Source organism: Thermobia domestica, chromosome 1 (genome assembly GCF_964235325.1).
Source record: "Thermobia domestica chromosome 1, izTheDome1.hap1.1, whole genome shotgun sequence".
In the NCBI taxonomy this organism is placed as follows: Eukaryota; Metazoa; Arthropoda; class Insecta; order Zygentoma; family Lepismatidae; genus Thermobia; species Thermobia domestica.
The window spans coordinates 253,882,116-253,900,695 of NC_137454.1; positions in this window are offsets into that span (position 1 = coordinate 253,882,116).

Genomic DNA, 18,580 nt, shown 5'->3' on the forward strand with positions numbered 1-18,580 from the left:
TTCAATAATCCAAACCGAAGAGGTGTATTTAACTTGGAATAGAAGAGTGATTAGAAGCCAAAACATCTGAAAGAAAAAAAACATTTCAGTACATGCTCTACTACAGTGTTAAGAATAAATTTATTTAATATAAATGAATAATTATATGGTTGCGAAATATAGTCGCTTACTTTGAGAGAACAGACTGAAAATATTTGAGAATAAAATCCTGAGACGAATATTCGGACCTAAGAGGAACGGGGATGAAGAATGGCGGAAACTTCATAATGAGGAACTACCTAATTTATACGGTTTACCAAACATTGTTAGGGTCATCAAGTCTAGGAGGCTTAGGTGGGCAGGTCATGTAGCTAGGATGAAAGAAAGTAGAAATGCTTTCAAAGTCTTGACTGGGAGACCAATCGGGAAACGACCATTGAAGACCTAGGCGCAGATGGGAGGAAAATATTAAGATGGATCTCGCAGAGATTGGACTACAAAGTAGAAACTGGATCCAGTTGGCTAAGGATAGAAGTAAATGGAGAGCTTTTGTGAACGCGGCATTGAACTTCCGGGTTCTATAAGCCATAGAGTTAGTTGGTTAGTATGAATGAATAAAATCACTATAAGTGTATTATACTCTAATTTTGGTGATTTCCCTAATTTCATGAAAAAGAAGAAAACGATTCCTATTATACCCATAGGATACAGAAAGGTAAACGATACAAAAGGCATTGAATCCTATGTTGTTATTGAAAGGAAATGTCAAATCATATTTCCATGATTGTAAACGTGTTTGGTAGAGTATCAGCACACAAACTCGCTGATTATTATCACAGGAAGCAATGAATAGTCCCATCACCTTGTTAGTAATCTCCTGTTCTAATTCAAAAATAGGGAACACTAATGTACTGATTTTTTCTTCACTCTGTATTTTCATAAAATGGCTTGATTCTCCTGATGTCAGATGAATCAACTTTCCAACCATTTCGAGAGGTTTTGTATTTAATTTCATACAAATTTTCATTAAGCTTGGACAAAATTTCTCCTTGAATACTGAATTTATGTTCAAAGCAAGCTGGAGTTCCTGGTTTCGGATTCACTTCTTGTATGTAACGCGCCCATAAAGATTCCGGAGAGAGAAAAAATACAAACAAACTTACTCAACCTTCCTCAATAGGGCGCTTTGGGCAGAGGTCATCCCAAGTAATTAGTTCGCGATAAGCTCAGCTCAAACCTATTAAACTCTTACCTTATCAGTAGTAACTCAGCAGGACTCTTACTCTATCAATGGCTCAAGTAAATCATTATCCAGTTTAACGATAGGAAAAACATATATGTATATATATAAAAATAAATAAAAAACACCTTTTCAATTATAACAACTTTATTACAAAAATTATAAACAACATCAGTATATTTTTCGAATTAAATAAAAATACCAAGTAAATAGAAAGATTCGTCGATCGACTAGAATTATATACTTGAAAGTCTAATATGCAAATATTTTCCGTATTAACACTACAATTCGTCCTTTATTTCTCCTCTGGAATTTGAAAAGAATAATATTATTGCAAATATAAACTAACTAGAGGTCCAATTCTAATCCTAGCTATTAACAACGATAGAACATTAATGTAAGAATATTGCTAACTATTTCGCATTTGGGGGGATGCCTTACACCTGTCCTTATTTCCAGATTAATAATTTCATTACAACTTCAATTTATACTAAATTAGGTGTTATTCATCTTAAGACAAATTTTCTGGTTAGGTTCTATTCTCTTATATCTAGTGAGCTTGGATCGTTCCTGCTACACAATACATATAAGATACCAAGAATAATTGTAGTAAATCTTTACTCAGTATTTAATTAATATTGTCAACAGCAACACAATTATCTCTTCCTTCTTTAGCTGAAACAACAACTAGGATCGAGCTGAGCATTAACTAAAAGGGTAATTGGGTCGATGGATTACGATTTAAATCTCGAAATACCGGAATTAACGGTCGTTCTTCTAGTTGGAGGAAACAAACTAAATCACAACCAGACAGCTAGAATAACTATTTCACTGAACATTGGCAATTACACATACAGAAAATTGTTCTAATGCTCACCTTTCAGACTCTTCGGTCAATCGTCTTATCCAACTATTATCCTGGACTCGCCTCATGGGTGGAAATGTGACTATGACTGACTTCTGCAACCCAAAAACTGGCCAAGTTCTAAGCCTCCAAGACAGTTCACACGTTCCCAAAGAACAATCACGACGTTTTACGAGTAATAAATTGCGCATAACACGGAAATGCTAACTGGAGTAATCGAATTTACTTCGATTAATTGGCAAATAACCGACCAGTTAATTAAATTACTAGTAATATCATTCATTTGCCCACAATATTTCTTTAACCAGACCGGCTAATTGCACTAGCATTCGACTGCACAAATTTGTCACTTTTCACTCCACTTTTCTTCTCTCCTTTTCCTTTTTTTAAAAAAAGAACAAAAATATCGCATTCACTTTTCGTACTGCACTTTCCTGTTAAACTTTAGCCTTCAGTTGTCTTCTTTAAGCACACTAACAAGAATTTCAAGCGAGGCATTCGAACATGTATAACCGACCACAGGGGCGTAAATAAGGTCCCCGCATTGCGGGGAGCTTCAGCCCCTCAGGGAACCCCAAATCATGAAGTGTGACGTAGAGAAGGGGCCCCACTCCACGATGTTTGCAGGGAGGCTCCCAAGCCTTTAGTTACGCCACTGACCTACCAACATAATCCATGAAGAAGGAAGGCGCGGGCACATAGAATCCGTATTCGAGGAACAGCCTTCCGCCTCCACAATCAACACGCTTCAGGGCTTACGTGTACAAGAAGAGCAAAACAGTGTTGCCTGTTGAAAATATTAACACACAGCCTCAATCCTTTGTCTACTTAATCATTTTTCTTTTTTGTTTTTAAATCCATACGTATTTCCACAAAATAATACAGAATTCAATTCAATAATGTTCTTCACTCTTAAAATACTTTATTATTTTTATATTATTAATTTTCTTCCTTTTTGTAATGAAATACGAGCTGATGGTTTTTCAGCTATTCAGTGGCGGCTTTCGTTACAATTTGCCCCGCCATGGGGAAAAATTGATGTCTTCACGATGCGACAACAATACTCTTTATTTATCGGATAAGCTATGAAACAAAAAATTCATAAATATTCACATAAGATAATAAAATTACTAAAATACATTTAATTATTTTTCAATTTCCACATGCTTAAGTTTTTCAATTTACTTTAATACAGTTTGAATTTTAAACGTTTCAATTCAGTGATTTTAATGCAATAAATTATATCTTTGACCAAAGATAAAATTAATTTAAAACGTAAAATTCAAATTAATTATCACTATATATTAATATGGCAAATTTTAGACAATACTGACACCATGTATGTTAATATTGCGCATTATTTTCTGTTTTAAAGATTATCTGAGTTTTGATTCCGTCTGAAAATGCTTCTTGACTTCTGAATCATGAGGCCTTCTATAAGATTCTGGATCATTATTCTCATCTGATAAAAGAGTATTAGAAGTAAGGAATTTCCTGATTACAAAGGGCCCAATCCACTTATCATTAAGTGATTTCGTTACCATTTCTCTAATGGACACTAACGTGACTCTTCACTATGACCTTATCGTTAACTTGCACCACAACTGGTCGCCTTCTCTGAAGTATAAGCTTCTTTTGTCCCACGCTTTCTCCATATTAGATAAGGCCGTTTGCCAAATCTCTACTTGATTTTACATCTAAATCAAGATCTAAAATGTGCCAACGATTCTCTAAGGGGGTGTAATTTGGACGTCTATAAAATAAATCCATTGGGACACCTTTCAGTCCTGAATGTTCACAAATATTCATGGAATACTGAATTTCGGGAACAAGCATCGACCACTGATTTTGTTTATTAGAACAATATTCTCTCATCACCGATTTCAAAATCTTGATAAATCGCTCTACTGGATTTGCCTCAGGATGGTAAGGGCTTATCCTTACGTGCTTAATACCTAGTCCAAAGAGAAATTTTGAAAAATACTCTGAAACAAAAACTGATGCGTTATCAGTAGCCAAGGTCTCCGGATAACCAAGGCGACTGAAAATATTCAAAAAACCTTAGCTAGTAAGGTAGAAGTTATCTTCATCTTTTCAAGGACCATGAATACTTGCGTAATCCACTCCTATTGAGATAAATTTATACCCTTGTGATTATGGAATAGGACCTACTATATCTATAAACCCAAGTGGAGTTTATTCTGTTGACTATTGTCGATGCCAACGGTCCCATCCTTCCTTGGTTCGACCCCTTTACTCTTTTACATATATCACATGATCTCACGTACTCTTTGACATCATTTTCTCGATCATACGAATTGACCATCGAAGATAATTTGTTTGAGTGCACACTTAAACTATTTCCTTAATACCTCTGGATTCAATATCTGTCTTCTCTCGAACTACTGAAGCAAACTCACTATGGAAATAACCAGGTGAAGAATCTTGAATATTAGCTTCAATTCCAGAATTAGATATTCTTTCTGTTTTAATATAACTGACAATTTCTCTCACAAGGTCTCGCCACTGTTTTAAATTATCATCACTAGGAGCACTAATTTGTAATAGCTTCCTCTCAACACCTTCTAAACTTATCTCACATTGGACACGGACACTATTGAAACATTTTTTTTCTCCGAAGGAAGATACAAAGAAACCATTTGATCTTCGAAGTCGAAGCTACTCGGATGAATGGAGAAATTATTGTTATCAACCGAAGTCATCTCTTGAACTTCACTTTTGTTATCACCATATCGCATTAACAATGAAACAAGTGAACCTAACTGTTGGCCGTCTTGATCTGATCGACATTGAACCACAGTATTGTTTCTCCTAACATTCTCTCTCCCAATTGCCAAAAGCGTTTTCTTCTAATGCGGATTCTTCCAAAATTTTCTTTTGAAAATGTTCATAAAACTGGCTTGCATGACCACCTGATGTCATTCTGGATAAATTGCCTTTGTTTAGGATTAACAGCACGTCTTCCAATTTGTGCTTCTGAATAATTCAGAGAAAAATGGCCAACTGGATCTCCAGACTTAAATGTCGAAGGATGATTCAAATGGTCAGAACGAACAACAGATCTAATTCCTGAAGTTCTTGTTGGTCATCTCGATCATTTAAATTTAAATCCAGAAAACGTATAGCTAGACTGGTCAACTACCACCTGATCTAACCCCCATATTATTTCCACGAAGCCGTTCAAATATCGTAAAAAATAAGCGAACAGGTTTAACTCCTCTTAGCAATAAGCAATTATCCATATAGTCTATTGAGTGAATCGTTCGCAGAAACGGAGTACCCAGTATACAATCACATGGTAAAGAGTCTACGATCTTAAATTTCATCTTTTCAAAGTGTCCGGCAAAATTTACTATGAACATAATTTCAGCATCGGTAGAAAATCGTAAACCCGAAGGTGCGTCCACAAATCTTTCTGGAACCTTTCTTACATAAGATTGTACACCACACTTTGACCAGGCTGTATGTTGTCAGGTTGAATGAGAATCCACTGTCCAAACAACAATTAATTCTGACCATTTATTAATCTTATCACAAAAGATGCTACGGTATCGTTCATTTCTCAAGGCATAACCCCACGTACTGGAGAATCCGATAAACCAGAAACGAATTTTTGTTTTTGAGGTTTTACATTATTTTTATGAACTCCGACATATTATTCTCATATGACATACTATGTCCCGAAAACTTTCTAAGATTTATATCCCTAGGTGATTTAACAATTTTATAATTTTGACATTTATCTGAAATTCGCCTATTAGATTCCTTTTTGCTACGTTGTCTTGAAACAAATCTTTGTGAAATGTCCAACAATTCAGTTCTAGTTCTAGGGACATAATCATCAAGCATTCTGTATTGTATTGCTGGATTCATGCCACTCAAGATAAGGACTACCAACTCAGATTCAGATCCACTAAAACTCAAAACCTTAATCGAATACATTATTGATCTTACGTAGTGATCAACTAACTCAGTGAGGCCCTGTCTACGATATATTTTATCTGATAATAATGAACGTTTACTAACTGACGTAATAAATAATGAGAAAAATTTATTATAAATCTGTTCCCAATTCATACGACTTTGTAGTGCGCTTTGAAGTTCTCTCAAACAAATACCTCCGCATTTTGAAATAAGAATCGTAAGCATCATCTGCACCGAATAGCTAGTCGTATTCAACAGTTCTTCAACCCTATATAAATTCTCAAATGTTAGATAACTATCCTCCCCAGAAAAATCTTGATATCCCGAAATCTTTCCTCCAAAAATTCACTAGATTTGTTATATGTGTACTTTAGCATTAAATTGACTTCAACTCCCATTGCTATATCACTTCTAAGACTAACAGCTCTATCACTCTAAATTATTCGCTTGTCCAGCTGGAAATTCATTATATTCAGAAACCCTGGAATTCAAAGGGTTAATCACCCTTGCACAATAACCAAGACCTTTAGGTGTTGAATTTCTAATATTAGCAACCCGTTGATCATAGTTGCGCATTCCTAAATACCTATGTTCTTGAGTTTGACTTCTGTTACTATTCGCATACCGACCCGTTTCCTCAAATTCTACACGCCCAGAAAAAGGATTAACATTATTTATACTAGAGGAATTTACCTCTCTACTTGCTCTCGATAAATTAGAATACCCTGTATTATTCACGGAATTTTGTCGCAAGTTCTCCAATCTAAAAATTTTCAAAATATCTGACAGAAGGAGGGGTGAAACTCATAGATACTTCACCAAAGGTACTATTGTCAGAAAACCCTGTAGGGTCAATCGTTAAATATTTGGAAAAGTCTTCCGGAATATCAATAACATCATCATTATCCTGCGTATAACACATGATTAATTCAATAAATATAAACTTATACATATAAGCCAATATATAAATATACTTAAATTACAAAAAAAACAAATATGATGCAATAATATGGAATTAGAGCTACTATAGAACCAGTATGCCCAATATTAACTACACTACAATTCATACGATTCAAAACATTCCTCCAATCCTATCATCCTATAATATTCAACGTATGTTTTTCAAACATCCTGTAGAATGAATTCCGTATTCACACAAAAATTTACATCAATTTTATTATTATACATCTTAACCGGGATTTTCACTATACTTATCCTTACTTATCAATGAAAATACTAATTAATTGGATTTTTTCAAACCTGCTAAAATACTAAGAATGCGAGGCTGGGGATTTACGTGATGATCATATTTGTAACGCGCCCCATAAATATTCCGGAGAGAGAAAAAATATAAACAAACTAACTCAACCTTCCTCAATAGGGCGCTTTGGGCAGAGGTCATCCCAAGTAATTAGTTCGCGATAAGCTCAGCTCAAACCTATCAAACTCTTATCAGTAGTAACTCAGCAGGATTCTCACCCTCTCAATGGCTCAAGTAAATCATTATCCAGTTTAAATGATAGGAGAAAACATATATATATATAACAAGAAATAAAAACACCTTTTCAATTATAACTTTATTTAATTATAACTATTAAAACTTTCTGTCCAACTTCGCATTGAGGGTTTGCAAACTTTCGTTCAAAAGTTGTGTTCTGAATCTCTTCTGTAAATTGCGATATGCTAATTGTCGCGCATTCGCACTTTCGACACGAGTTTCATTGTCAACGTATTGACATGGTATGTCTAATTCATGATCAAGCGGTGTTCTAACATTCCAACCAAAGAATAAATAGTGTGGTGAATATCTTGTTCCTTCGTGGATATGATAATTTATTGAAAATACTACATTTTGTAGTTCTGTATCCCACGATGTCATTTTGCGATCAATATAATGTCGTAAACAATTCTGTATGATTCCATTAGTTCGTTCTGCTGCCCCCACAGAGTAATGACTGTCTGTATTCCCAAAATTTAAGTGAATGACAAATCTATCCGCAAACTTGCATAATTTTAGATTTGTGTGCGGCTAATCTGTCCAAAACAATCTGCCATGGTACTCCAAATAACTATGATTTCATACAAGACTTGCACTATTGACTCTGTTGATACATCTGGAATACTGCGTGCTATGACATATCTTGTGCATGCGTCGACGGCTGTTAACACATGTTTGTGTCTGTATATACTTGATAAAGGCATAGGACCAAATTTATCCAAAAAGATTGTTTCCACTGGATTATATGATGGAAATGTTTACATGTGCAATGGAATTCTGCCTGTACGTCTTTTGTTTACTTGACAGGAAATACACTGTTGACACTTCTGTTGAATAAATTGCTTAAGGTTAGGCATATAAATCTTGTTAACCGCGGCTGAATAACATTTTGAGAATGAAAAGTGTGCACCTCTTTATTTAGCATTATGTAGCTGGTCAAAGACAATTTTTCAAAGAGAATGGTATGCACAAAAAGTATCTGTATCCTCCTGGATATTTTTGCTTTCGAAATATTTTACCATTTCTAATTTCGTAGTAAAATGACACGTTACAGTTTTGGGTCTTCTGCTAGCTGTCCCTTCAAGGTGGCAAATATAGGAGAAAAAATTGTCTTCTCTTTGCAATTTTGCCACATCTATCTCATCTGTAAACGCAATGAATGTATCTAGTTCGTCAATTTTGAAATCCTCTGAAGTAGGAGGATTATTAGTTTCGCTTGACAAACAATCCGCCAAATTTTTGTCACTTTTCACATCAACTGGTGTATACGAAAATTCCGCCATCTGTAAATGCCAACGTGCTAGTTTTGATGGTATATTGCGTGTATTCTTTAAATATGAAATCGCTTTATTATCCATGAAAAGAAAAACCTCTCTGCCAATCAGAAACACTTTGAGCGCTTTGAAAGCACAATAGCTAACAGTTCCAAAGAATTATGTCCAAATTTTTCTCCGAATCTCTCAAATTGCTGCTGTAATAACTAATTGCATACCATTGATTATCCTCCTCACACTCAGTAGCGTAGCTAGAATTTCTTTCAGGGAGGGCAATGAAGGGCCCAAGAAAATTTTAAGGGGACCATCTTCAATGAATGAAAAGTTTTATTCACACACACACACACACACACACACACACACACACATATATATATATATATATATATATATATATATATATATATATATATATATTTATGTGTGTGTGTGTGTGTGTATAATGTGTGTGTGTTCAAGGCGAATGTTTTTATCTTTATTGTTCATGATTTTACTATTTTACAGTGAAAATGTAAGAATTTACTACATCAAACAACTAGGACACTTTAATACAATTGATTTCTAATATAAGTAAGTGGTTATTTAATCATGTCGTTTAAAATATGTATGGCTGGTTGATTTAAGTGGAAGCAGAGAAATACACTTTTACAGGTAAAGAAAATAACTTTTAGGTCCATGTCTCTATTTAAAAGAGGATTTTTCTATTCTTGTGGACAGCAGCAACTTATCAACAACTTCTTCAAGATCTAACGATTCGTTAATTTTCTTCAATATAAAGTAATTCTAAATTTTTCAACCTATCGTCAGTCATTGACTGGCGTATACGTCTTTAATCTTTCAAACATGAGAATGGCCTTTCACATGTAGCACTAGAAACTGATAGTCACGGAGATTATCTAGCGTATATGTTTCTAGGAATACGCTTTTCTAGACGCAAAGATCAACGAAATTCATCAACTTTGGTTTTCTCTCATCTTCATACAACTTAGTTGTGTTTGTTAAGATTTTGAGTTCACATTTGAATATTTCCAGATCACTTCCATAATACTGGGCCATAGGCTCCATAATGTTGTAATTTCAAAAGTTTTAGATGTAGAGTGGTGATTGATCTAATGATTTTGCTACATGATCCAAAACGTTTTTCCGTATCAATGATTGCTTTATCAAAAGTAGGCAGAAAAATGTCTCTTAGTGTATTATCTTTAGAAAATTCGTTTTCTGTCTCCAACGAAGGAAGAGATTCATCCAAAATGAATTTGTGATATTTCGATGGCGAATGTCGAGTTAGTTTCCACGAAGAACCCCTATAGTCTATCTGTTTCCGGCTCTGGAATTTCAAGACCATTTTCTTTGCATATCTCCAAACATTCTTGATAAATTTGTTTGAATGTTGTTTGTTGAGAGTCATATTCTCCAGACCTCATCTTCGACATTCTTTGAACTAGTGAATCTATAAGAACCAAACCTTCCGACATGTCTGCATCTACTTGAGATAGGGCGAAGCTCATAGTTATAGCAGGCAACAGTCATCTCAAATTTTACCAGCCCGAAAACATTGCCTTTCGTACAGATCACCCTAATTTGCAGGATGGAATGATGGAAGTAAATGAATACTATAAGTTCCAGATTTGATTTAATACCACATAGTAATATAAATAGTTCTTTGTGTGATAAACTGTATTAATAACAATAATAATAAAATAAAAAGTGATGGACAAGGACATGTTTTTAAGAGACAAACGTCGCAGAGAAACAGGAACTGAACTCTAACAGGACACTGATTTGCCGTTCCAGCCCATTTTAAATTTTAAGCCTTGCTCTTGAAGTTTAAGTTTCAGTTTAAAGTAAATTTTCAGTAATTATCATGTATTCTTAATACTTCAGAAAAATGTCCAATTTCACACTCTGAAAATATGGTAGCCTAATCAGTGACGAAACTAGACATTTGGTGCCTAAACACACAGATTAGTTTGCTGGCGCCCGGGGCAACTGCTCCGGTAGCAGTATCTTGTTTTGATTTGGTCGTAGTTCAGTTATTTTTGGTTACTTTTATCCTTGAGCTCCAAAAATGAGTATTAAAATGATGAAAATCCTTTGAAGCAAACAGAGGGAATGTATTTTTTTTCTAATATCAAACAGTGTTAGAACAGACATTTCAATCGGGACTCCTTACAGCAAAAGAAGTATGCGTGGCCTTTTTCTTGCTTTCCTTTGTTTACTTTCACTAGTTTTTTTTTTTTTTTTTTTTTTTTTTTAGAAAATTACATAATTCCTACAATGTAATTTTCTCAGAAATGTTTAATGCTTAATTTTCTCAGAAATGCATATTTTGACGAAGAAGAAATATAAATATGTGATAAAAATGGGTATCCACTGACTGAACTTACTGAATGGAATATCTGCGGACCAGTCCCAGAAACTCCTGATATATCTCTGATTACTAAACATCAGATAACTGGATGATACAAGCTGGTCATTAGGGTAGCTACCACTTTTACACAAAATAACATTACTGCCGCGACCAGGTTGTATCATCTCGGTATCTTACCTGATGGTTAGCAATCTGGCTCTGTGATAAAATTCGGAATTTCTCTAGTAGTAGCAGTTTTGGGATTAAGCTACAGTTAAAATCGTTTAAAAGAAAATACTTCTGAACGATTTATTTATAAAGAATCACTAATTTTTGTTAGCCTCATTTCCCCAGGATTTAGTTAGTAGTATAGGTCCACCAAGCGCTGACTCCGTTTTCCTTGAAGATCGCTAGTATTGCTTGTTAACATCACAACAGAAGGTTTCTACTGGGTTACCAATGGCCAAGAGCGTTAGGAAACTAGACGTACTAGAGACAAGACCAGAAGGTAGTCGAGAAGGAGAACCAGTATCAGTAGCAAATAGTAGGTGTTGGTATTATTCAGTATCTTAATTTTCTTGAACGATTGGGATGCGAACAACACAATGACAGAAATAATAAAAACTTCTGCTCTCTTCTTTTACTGTATATTAAACAAGGCAGCTTGATATTATTTAATAATAATAATAATAATAATAAATTAATTAACGGATGCTACGCATTTGTTCTATGTCGCCATAATCAATGGAAATTAATTACCTAGTGCACGAAGACTTCTTTCGTCCAACACAAGTGTAATGTTCTACTGCAGTGCATATTGTATGTAACGATCTCTTATTTTCGTATGACTTTCAACATCGAATCAAATGAGAATGCATACTTATTTTGCATTTTTTTCTGGTTCTTTGTCTAAAACAAAGAAAATAACCAGATAAGGTATAAAGCAGCGTTTCCCAATCGGTGTGCCGCGGCCTTGGTGTGCCGTGAATGGGCCGCTGGTGTGCCGCGAGGAAATGGAAACAAATTATTAATTCTATAGCAATCAAATTGCGAGACAAAGGAAAAATGTATATTTGTATTTCACATTACTATGAACCTCTATGAATCTACAATTTTAAGTTTCATACCGTGTTACTTTTCTGTACATTTTTAATGTTGAAAAAAGTATTTGTTATCATTTTTATGACTATTATTGCTTCTTTATTTCTGCAGACTATTTCCTAACTTGAAATTTTAAAATATCATTCAATCCTTTCGACAAAGCAAACATGCATGTAAATTACCTACATTTGTGTTTTTAAAACTAAAAGAGATTTGTTCGTTCGTTCGTTATTTAGTGATCTTTCTTCTTAGTGAAAGGTTGGATACAGTTTTCGAAAAAAGAAAGCTTAGTTTTAAAAACCTGAGTCCAATATTCCATTGCAATTGTTTTCTATTTTTAAATTAGAATGAAAAATAAACATAACGATTTACCACGGAGAAAAAACAGTGATCGAGGTTTCTTTTCTGTGAGATGAAAATCAGTAATCACAGAAAAAAATACCACGGTATTTTATATTTACAAACAATAATATCTATGAGTGTGCCGCGAGAATTCAAGTTACACCCATAGTGTGCCGCAAGTCGAAAAAGGTTGGGAAACGCTGGTATAGAGGTTAAAAGGAACGTTCAGATGGTGAGGTCAATGCATGCACCTTACAGATTTCGAATTAGATCTTGCTCAGGGTTTCCGCCAGGATTTCAAAATCAGGGGGGTATTCAAAAATTTAAGGGGGTGTTGGTGCTTGATTTTTAGAAAACTTATATTATTATTTTTACCTTTCTCCTATTATCCTAAAATTCTGCAATAACACTAGATGACATATTTCCCCTGCAATCCTAACTTCAACAAAGTAAAAAAATGTTGAGTTGACCTTTTTTCGTCTTTTATTTATTTATTTATTTATTTTAATTTTGCGTAAATACCCATTACGATCAAGGTAAATTATAGTATTAACGAATTGATTCACTTGACTGATGAATTAAATCCGTCGTAATTTTCTTGATTAATGTATGCATGGACAAATAAACGTCGGATGTTCTAAATTTATCACTTCTCTTGTCGTTCTTAGATTTCTATTTGCTCTGCCTAAAATGAAATTTTTTTGACGACTGAGATCAGTCAGTACATCGGTTAGGTTAGATGAATTCGATCTTATATCTGAAGTGTTAAAACAACAATATGATATACTAGAACATTTATTGCTAATTGCAGATATTGTACCTTTATCGCAATATTGTAGATAACTTAATTCATTTAAATTTATAGCCAATGTAATTTTATGGACGTATTCGATACGGACGTATTCAAAACCAGCTACCGGCATAGGTAATCTATACAACAATAAAAATACAAGTGACAAAAAATTCATGATTTTGTAAACTAAATGCTGTTTAATGAGTATTGAATAATAATTTTAGCGTCGCCTGTCACAATTCTATTTTGTAACCTATTCTACAGAATGATCACAAAGTCCCGTTACCTCCTATGTATTTAGTTAATGAATTGTTGTTTCTTATTGTTGCAGGTGCTGATATACATCTAAATCATAATTGATGAGTCCACTGAAACCATGGAGGAATGGATCGAATGTGCACGTGGGCTCACGAATTATCCCATACAGGAAAATCAATAAGAGATATTCAGGAAGATTTTACTTTCAGAAACATAATTAATTATCATTGTCTTTTTTTGTTTCATTGAAAAAAGATTAACTATGTACTGTAACTTGTAACTTCTAGCCTCTGTTTCAATTTTTATTTATATTCATAACCAGAGCCGTAGCTAGATATTTCGGCGCCCGGGGCGTAGTAGAATTCAGCGCTCCCTACAACCAATACACCAAGCTTTTACGTTTTTTTTATATAAGAGAAACAGCTTTTGTTGTTATGCTATGTTGATTTTTTTTTTATCAAGGTCTTGGACAGACCATTGCAACAGCCAAAAGCGATCATTAGTATGTATTCTTCACGAATCGAGCTGTTTCCAAAAGGCGTATTTTGGACTTTTCATTAAACTTGACAAAACTACATTTAGTTGGTATACAGATCCACTTGAAGATCAGTAATGGAAATTTACAGTGCAACTATTTGTAACGTGCCATACTACCGATAAGAAATGAAATTTCAATACATCAGAAACTATGTGCTTTTAAAATGTTCGAAATGAGTGACAGCATTAATTTCCAGTACTAATTGTAAACTTTTGTAATTTTATTCTGTATGTGACCACACAAATAGCATTTTAATTTCGATTCTTTTAATATCAGCAATTAAACAGGTTGAATTTGTTAATGATAGACTTTCTTTTATTACTCTTAAGGGTCGATGGTGTGATATTATTATTTTAAATGTACATGCCCTAACAGAAAATAAGGACGGTGATATAAAAGACACTTTTTAAGAAGTATCACAGGTATTCGACCAAGTCCCGCGATAGCATATGAAAATTCTATTAGAGGATTTCATTGTAAAAGTAGAGTGACAGGGTATTTTCAAACCGGTTATAGGGAAAGAAAGTCTGCATAAGGAAAGTAATAACAACGGCGTTAGTTTCGTGAACTTTGGAACATCCAAAAACCTTATTGTGAAGAGCACAAAATTCCCACATCGCGACGTTCGTAAGTACACATGGACCTCGCACAACACACAATAAATTGATTGTATACATGTTTTAGTAGATAGAAGAAGGCAGTTTATTGATGTTTGCTCGTTCAGAGGACCCGACTATGACACTGATCACCATCTGGTGGCAACGATAACAAGAGAGAGAGAGATTATCATTGAATAAAGATAATATTCAACATCTGAAAACGGAGAGGTTTAGTTTAAAGAAAGTAGCGGAAAACCAGGCGAGAGAGGAATATCAGACTGAAGTATAATAGATTCTGTTTTTAGAAGGTTTTGAGAGCACTAATGTAGAGGATACTTGGGTTCAAATTAGGGAAAGCATTAAAATTTTAGCAAGAGATAAATTGGGCCACGCGGAAATACGTAGGAACAAATCATGGTTCGGCCAGGAATGTACCAAACTAACGAAGAAGGGAAAATTGGCGAAACTGGGTTGGCTACAAAATCTGAACGATATAACAACACACAATTTCGTTGACATCAGGTGGGAAACTTCCAAAATATTTAGAAGAGAGAAACGCGATTCTTTGAAAGCTTCAATTAGTGAACTTGAGGATAATAGTAAAAGAAAAAATTCGAGACATGTTCAAAGGCATCAACGAATTTAAGAAAGAGTATCAACCTCGCGCGTATATATTAAAGAGAGACGATAGAACAATTCTTACTGATACAGATAGTGTGTGAAGCCGAGTGCCCTCTGCTTCATATGCATATCAAAATGCAAATGAGTGCACATTTACCTATTGATATGTTAATTTTGTGATTTAATTAATTGCTCCATAATTAGCTTTATTTTAAATATTGTGTAATATTTAACATATTATATTTGGTAAACACCACAGAGCGAAATACGGTAGCATTAATACTCCTATGATATTTATCTTGTTATTTTATATGTGCATTTATCTTAGGTTTATTTAAGAGATTGTGTCTATCACATGCATCTCATTACCGGGAAGTAGTATGTAAATAGCTTAATGTATGACTTTATTGGAATATTCTGCATACAAGATACAGAGAAAAAAATATATAATATTGTTTACTTCGTATAACGTAGACTTGGAGTTCTTGATTCAGCGAGAGCAAGTACTGCGAATTTTTTTTCTCTTGGCGACAGCGTTCTGTCCTGGAAGTCTGCATTAAAATGTTTGCTACTATGTGTAAGAAGAAATGTCTAGGGTAACCATGAATAGGAAGAGAATATGGTATAGGAAGCATGCAGGAACTTCCTCTATAAAGAAACCCTAGTTGGAAGCATTGATTACAAAACGCACTATACTCTTTGTTTCAAAAATCATAAAAATTTTAGCAACGATATGCTGTATTTTGGATTTCTATACGTGTGCTTTTGGCACCTTTCAAAAGAATGTCTCGCCTCTCTTGCATAGAGCGTGGGTCTCAACTGTCGTTGGGCCGTAAGTCAGCGAACTATTTTCTACTTTTCCCGAGATGCATTGCTTGTTTGAAATTGTGTATTTTATTTTGACTATTTTCATATATATTTTACTAATACTATCGTATTATGCTCACATGTTCTTGGAAAGTACGTTATAATTCATATTTTGATTTTTGATCGTGATTCCTTTCGTCAAAGACATTTAGATCTTTGGTTTATTTCAAAATTTTGTCTGCATCGCAGCTTCTCCTTCTCTCTCCTCCTTGGAGAAATGGCAGACAGAAATTGCAGACGAGAAAGGGCAATGGCATGGAAAAATGAATCCCTGAACCATAACTATTTAGTGCCATGAGTAAATATATATGTACTTATATTCTGTGTTATCTATTATATCATTATGTATGTTGTACGATGGTTTACTATATTGTATATAGTGTGTATTAATGAAATATTTATTTGTTTACTTTTGTTGCTGCAATGGACATCTGTTAGTCCACGAACTTTCAGACCTGCCGCTAGTTGCAGTGAGGGCAGCACATATCAAGTGTGTTTTGGAATTTTTGTGCAGTTTTGCCGGTCTTGGCCCTTGTGTCTGGAGAGACAACCCAGGATTTTGCCTCCGGCTACTGACAGTTCGGAAAACAATTCTGAAAAGAGCGAGTCTCTTTTTTTCTTCAAGTACCAGAACTATGTTTGGGAACAAGAGGAAAACTTTGAGTTAGTTGTTTTTGAAACCCGGAAGCGTCTGCACGACCGAGCTGCGAGGACTTCCGTAGATTCTTATAGAACAGAAGTTCTATAACGCGATACGAGTGTGTTAATACTACACTCAGTTAATTGCAGTTCAGCAAGAAGTATCATCATGTGTTGTTTATATAAAAATTAAAACAGTTATACAACATTCTCCATGTTCGCACACACAAACCGTTCTCAAGTGAAAAGTGTTATAAGCGTTCTTCATAAAAACTGTGGGCTATAATGGCCACTTGTACATTAAAATTAAAGTGCAACGTAATTTGAATTTATTTTATACAGTACAATGCACCAACGTTTGGTCTTCAGGAGTTGAAGATCTTGTATTTTGAAATAGCTAGGTGCCTGTCCGCGCCTATGGACAGGACTCTCCTGAACTTTACTATGAAGGAGACAGATTAAAGAAAATTTGTATTTGTGCTGTTTAGCAATACAGTGCCTATTGGAGCACTTACGTTGTCATCATTGTGGGTGAAACCAAGAACTGCCCGTATTTCCATGGACAGAGCTTTAGTATGGTTTAGCAGTGCCATTGCCTTCCTGTAGGAAAGTATTTCATTCAGAGTTTAGTTACAAAGAAATAACTATGAGCAGTTCGGCTGTGTGTTATTTGTCACAAATACTGTCCGATCTCCATTGGCGTGTACAGAGACTATCAATGGAAGTGAAATATTAATTTAATCTAAACTGGAACTGTGCATCGTTATATGATTTTGTTTAGTTTTGTTTTATCTTCATTCGAAAAGAAGGAGAAAGACAAATAAACTGTCAGAGAATGAGAAAATAGATTCATATTCTAATCGGTGTAAAAATGTTCTATTCAATGAATTCTTTTAATACATATATATATATATATATATGTGTATATTTTCATTTTATCTGGTTATTAAATTGCCATTACAAAATTCTTAAATATCGTGATTTACAAAGTGTATGAAAGATAAAATATGCAATTAGTGTTTCAGTGGTGCACCATTCTAGTGTCTTACCATTTTAGTGTCTTGTGAAATGTGTTTATTCAGCATTCATGTGCAACAACCTCAATTATCTAGGAAATAAAATTGTACCACCTACTCGTATCCAGAGGGTTTCCTTTTTCCTGTGTGTTAAGTACCCAAAGGGCCAATTTTCATATGTCTTTCTTACAGGATGGAGAGTTAAAGGGAATATTCCAGAAATCTACTCGAGTATTCTGACCCCCTTCCCAGTTGGGGCTTGGGAAGGTATCGCCCCATAGAACTGTTGAATTCCTCAGTTATGAGTGTAAAGGAGTCTCTAACAGGCTGCCACCTGTTCATCTTGAAAAGAAAGAAAAATTAAGTTTAGTTTTTTTAAAAACTAGTTGAAATTCTTGTATACTCCTTTACAAGTAGCATCTGTGACCATAACTGGAGGTAACATAAATAAACCCCTGAGATATTTTATCAAATCCCTGGGATAGTTTCATATTAGTTTTGTTTCTCATGCTCAATAAAGGTGCTAAGTGTGGTAGTGGCCGCTCCAGAAGGAAGTCACCTTTTGACTTCAGTAGGGAATTTGCATTCTCAAAAAGGGAATAAATTAATTATCACCTGATAATAATGTAAATAGTCACTTATTCCCTCGTCATAC